This window comes from Lutra lutra, chromosome 1 (assembly GCF_902655055.1).
Source record: "Lutra lutra chromosome 1, mLutLut1.2, whole genome shotgun sequence".
NCBI classification, from domain to species: Eukaryota; Metazoa; Chordata; class Mammalia; order Carnivora; family Mustelidae; genus Lutra; species Lutra lutra.
The window spans coordinates 12,573,440-12,579,176 of NC_062278.1; the positions used below are offsets into that span (position 1 = coordinate 12,573,440).

The 5,737-nt window shown below is 41.4% G+C and overlaps 1 pseudogene; it reads right to left on the minus strand.

Moving 5' to 3' along the window:
• Nucleotides 1-656: 656 nt before the first annotated feature.
• On the minus strand, nucleotides 657-2,593 carry LOC125084905 (elongation factor 1-alpha 1-like; annotated as a pseudogene).
• Nucleotides 2,594-5,737: the final 3,144 nt, after the last annotated feature.

The window sequence follows — 5,737 nt, forward strand, 5'->3', positions numbered from 1 at the left end:
CCCAGCATCAGGCTCCCTGCCCAGCGGGGAGCTTGCTTCTCCCTCTCCCTCTGCCTGCCACTCTGCCTACTTGTGCTCTCTCTCTCTCTCTGTCAAGCAAATAGGTGAAATCTTTTTTTTCCTTTTTTTTAAAAGATTTTATTTATTTATTTGACAGATAGAGATCACAAGTAGGCAGAGAGGCAGGCAGAGAGAGAGAGGAGGAAGCAGGCTCCCCGCCAAGCAGAGATCGCGATGCGGGGCTCGATCCCAAGACCCCGAGATCATGACCTGAGCTGAAGGCAGAGGCTTTAACCCACCGAGCCACCCAGGCGCCCCGCAAATAGGTGAAATCTTAAAAAATAAAAAAAAAAGTAGTGATTGTAAAAACTACTTAAAACTCCCTCTCCTTCTCCCACTCTCTCTCTCATACACACACACACACACACACACACACACACACACACACACACACACGGTCCACAAAACATTCTCCCTTCCTTCTGGAGGTTTTATGGTACATTATTATCACTAAGCAGTCTTCTACAATTAAATTTAAATGGCTAATTGAGACCATTCTTCCGCCACTGATTAGGACAGGGGTGGGGCAGTGCTGTGTAAGTATTCGGGATAATATTTATTTAGCCTCCCGAGTGTTCTGGGCAGACTTGGTGACCTTAACCAGTTCCTGTAGCCGTCTTGGCCACTGCTCCTATGACACCCACAACAACTCTCTGTCTCATGTCAGGAACAGCAAAATAACACAGAGGAGGATAGTCAGAGAAATGCTCAACCCATGTGGGTTTGTGAGCAACTATATTAACAATGGCTGCATCACCAGATTTTGAGAAAGTGGGGCCATCTTCCAGCTTCCCACTCCGCCTGCCCCCCATCCACTCCAACAGCAATCAATCTCTTTCAGCCCAGCACACTTGCAAGCAGTGTGAGCTTTGTGAGAATCCAGCACAGGTGCACAGCCAGCACTGATTTGGTCTGGATGGTTGGGGATAATCGCCTGAACCATGCAACCAGCTGCTTGCCTTGGTGGGTCATTTTTGCTCTCACCAGACAGGTTGCCATGATGAACATTTTTGACAGGAGCGTTCTTGGCATTGAAGCCCACGGTGTCCCCAGGAAAAGCTGGAGAGTCTCTTAAGACTTCATGGTACATTTCAACATGCTTGACTTCAGTTATAATGTTGACTGGAGCAAAGATGACCATCACGCCAGGTCTGAGAACACCAGACTCCACTTGGCCCACAGAGACAGCACCAATACCTCTAATTTTGTGGATGTCCTAGAGGGCCAGACCAAAGGGCTTGCCGGTTGGATGAGATGTGGCAGAATGTCAAGCGGATTTTCACGTAACATGGTCCCACTGGCATTGCAATCTTTATGGGTGACTTTCCATCCCTCGAACCAAGGCGTGCTAGCACTTGGCTCCAGCATGTTGTCACCATTCCAACCAGAAATTGGCACAAAATGCTACTGTGTCGGGGTTGTAGCCAACTTTTTAAAATGTAGGTGCTGACTTCCTTAATGATTTCCACATACCTCTTTGGGCTGAAGAAATTCCTCTTGTTAATATCAGTAATTAGTTGTTTCATGCCTAGTGTGTGAGCCAGAGAGCATTCTCATGGGTCTGCCCATTCTCGGAGATACCTGCTTCAAAGTCACCGACACCAGCAGCAACTATTAGGACAGTACAGTCAGCTTGAGAGGTGCTGTGATCACGTTTTTGATAAAGTCTCCATGTCCTGGGGCATCAATGCTGGTCACGTAATACTTGCTGGTCTCCAATTTCCACGGAGAGATATCAAGGGTGATACCAGCTTATTGTTCAACTTTAAGCATATCCAAGCCCCGCGGCATCCTTGAAGGGCCCCTTTCCCATCTCAGAAGCCTCTCTTGAATTCTTCAATGCTTCTTTCTCTTGTTGATCCTACCTCATGTGCCGATCAGATGACTGGTAGGATGGACTTGCCTGATCTACGTGTCCAGTATGATGGTGTTGGTAGGAACCTTTCCTTTCCCGTCTGGCTTAGCTTCAGCAGTGGTTTTCACAACACCCGTGTTCTTTTTTTTTTTTTAAGATTTTATTTATTTATTTGACAGAGAGAGATTACAAGTAGACGGAGAGGCAGGCAGAGAGAGAGAGAGAGGGAAGCAGGCTTCTTGCTGAGCAGAGAGCCCGATGTGGGACTCGATCCCAGGACCCTGAGATCATGACCTGAGCCGAAGGCAGAGGCTTTAACCCACTGAGCCACCCAGGCGCCCCCACAACACCCGTGTTCTGATGGCAAACCCATCGCAAAATAGTGGTGCCATGTTTCTTGTGCATCAACTAGCTCTATAGGCAGAGGTCTTCATTTCAAATGAACTTTTTGGGATGGAATATTCCAGACTTACAGAAAAGTCAAAAAGAGATGGATTCTGTATATCGTCACCCAGTTTCCTATAATATCTGTACTTTGCATGCTTATATGGTACATTTGTTAAAACTAAGAAACCTCATTGGTACACTGTTACTAAGTAAAGCCCAGACTGGATTCGCAGTCCTTCCCCTGAGGTCCTTTTTCTGTTCCAGGATCCAGTCCAGGGTATCGAAGTGCATTGTGTTGTCATGTCTCCCTGGTCTTAACTGATCTGTAACAGTTTCCAGTTCTTTCTTTCTTTGTCGTGACCTTGACAGTCTTAAGGTACAGGTGATGTATTTTTTTTACATTGTCCTTCAATTTGGATTTGTCTGACATCTTTCATGTGATTGGGCTGAGGTTAAGGGCTTGGGAAAGGATACTACAAAGGTGATGTCCTTCTCATTTATCACATCAAGGGTACATGATAGCAATGGAACTTATCACTGGTGAAGTTAACCTTGACCATTCAGTTAAGGTAGTGTTGGCCATGTTTCTCCACTATGACTCACCAATTTCCCTCTATCCTAATCTAATCTTTGGAAGTTATTCAGTAAGTCTCCACTGGTGGGGGTGTGTGTATGAGTTAAGCTCCATTTCTTGGAGCAGGGAATACCTACATATATTATTTGGATTATTTTTGTAAGAAGGATTTGTAAGGAAACTTACTTTGTAAAGAAGATCTTCTCCCCCATTTCTTTATTTGATCATTTTTTTATATCAGTATAGACTTAGGTATATTTGTTTTATACTGTAGATGATAATCTAATACTATATTCATTATTTTGTCACTTAGATTATTCCACTGGGAATTATTTCAGGTTGGTTCCTGTGTCCCTTTGACTTATTCCTTCCCTCCCCTCCATTTTTTCCTCCTGTGTTTTGTACTTTATGATGCTATGAGATGCTCCAGGCTCATTTCATGTGCTCTCTCTCCCAGCCATAGAATCAGCCACTTCTCCAGGGAGTCCTGGTTCCTTTTATTTGCTAATGATATTAAAAACCAAGATCAGGGGCACCTGGGTGGCTCAGTTGGTTAAGCATCTGCCTTTGGCTCTGGTCGTGATCCTGGGGTCCTGGAATCCAGGCCCATATCAGGCTCCCTGCTCGAGGCTGGGGTAGGGGGTGAAAGGTATCTGCTTCTCCCTCTGCCCCTCCCCCTCATGCGTGTGCATGTGCACATGTGCGCACTCTCTCACTCTCTCTTGCAAAAATAAATAAAATCTTTAAAACAAAAACAAAAACCAAGATCTGGGCACCAGTTGTGGTAATTACTACTGGAGTGCCCTACTTTTAGGTCCCATTAGTGAAGAGAGCTAAGGAATGTATGCATATGTACCAACCAACCAAGGTAGAATACGTGTGTTTACATACTTCTGTATCTATCCATCTCTGTTCATACTCAGCTAAACATGAGATCATACTGATGTCTCTAATTCCAATCCAGTCCCACAGTGTTCTTTCTACCCCAGCCTTCCTGGTTGTATGTAACTTTCCTCTCCAACGGTGGGAAGCCTGGCCGACATCATCCCCCATCCTTGTACTTATTTGTTCAACCCCAGCATGCACACAAAGCAGTCTGGGAGTTGTTAACCTATACTGCCATAACATGGCTCTGTCTTTGAGTCTGTGTTCTGTTCCCCTGGGCTATTTGTCAGGTCTCTTACCATTACCAGTGTAATTTGATCATTAAAACCTTGAATATGTCTTCGTGCGTGATAAGGAAGACCCTATTATTCTTTTCGACTTAATCATTCACAGACTTTTATTTTTCCATACAAAGTTATCAGGATTTTTTGAGTTTCTTAATTTTGACTGAAATGGCAGAGGTTTTATAGCTTGATTTAGGAAGAGTTAAAGATTTACAACGTGAAGCCATTCTTCGATAAACATAATATGGCTCTTCATTCGGTTAGATAGTCTTTCACAGTGTTCTCCTTGACCATGCTGTCCAGTATTTTTTAGTTTAATTCTGAGATAATTCTGTGGTTTTCGCCCTCTTTGTGAATGGTGTCCTGTTTTCTACTAGTTTTTTTTTTAATAAGAGAGCATTTTTATTTATTTTTATTTATTTGTCATTTAAATTCAATTAATTCACATGTAGTGTTTTATTAGTTTCAGAGGTAGAGTTTAGTGATTCATCTACTATATTTTTAAACTAACTATTGCTAAAATAGAGGTGATGACATTGAGGTGGTAATTTGATCTCACTTCTGACAACCTTGTGCAACACTAGTTAGTGTTTCTGTTGAATTTTCTAAGTAGATGACAGTTTTATCTCTGTTAATTCTTTCATATTTTTTTTGTTGTTGTTCTTACCTCATCTCATTACCCAAGACCTTTAGTAATAGATAGCAGCACAGATAATGGGCATCCTTCTCTTTTCTATTGTTCTCGGTCACCATTCAAGTGCACCAACAGTTTTTCTATTACACATGATGGTTGCTGCAGGCTTATTGTACATACAGTGATTATCAAGTTAAGGAAGATTTTTCTATTCCTAGTTTTATGGGGATTTTAAAAATCATAGCGATTTTTTTCAAATGTATTTTTTTTAAGATTTTATTTAGTTATTTCAGAGAGAGAGAGAACACAAGTGGGAAGTGGGAGGTAGGGAAAGAGGGAGAGGAGGAAGCAGTCTCCTCGATGAGTGGGGAGCCCGACACAGGGCTCAATCTCAGGACCCCAGAATCATGACCTGAGCCGAAGGCAGATGCCTAACCGACTGAGCCACCCAGGCACCCCTTGAATGTTTTTTCCATCTATTGAGATAATAATTGGCTTTTCTGCTTTAATCCATTAATGTGGTAAATGACATAGACTTGATATTAAGCCATCCTTTTATTTCTTGTTTTTTAAGAACAGGGTTGGTTCAGGTTAGCTAATATTTTATTTACACACATTTATGTCCCTAAGTGAAATAAGCCCATTATTTTCTTACTTTGTATTATCTTTAGCTAGTTTTGCATTTAAGTTGTATTAGCCTCATACAAGATGTTAGGATGCTTTCCTTCTCTCTTGTTTTATGGACCAAACTGAGTAAAATAGAGATGATCTGTTTCCTAAAAGATTGCTACCATTTACCTGAAAAATCTTCTGTACCTTGAGAAAAATTAGATTATCATGTGATTTTATTCAATGCCATTTAATTTAATTTAATTCTTTTATTTATTTATTCATTTTATTTAATATCATTTTCCTTTATTTAATGTCATTTAATTTAGTTTAATTAACTCTATTGAAACTTCTGGTCCCTTTTGTACCAATTTTGATATTTTTGCCCTTTTCCAGAAATATATCTGTTCCTTTTTGTTTTGAAAGTTTTTGAGAATAGTTGTTTAAAA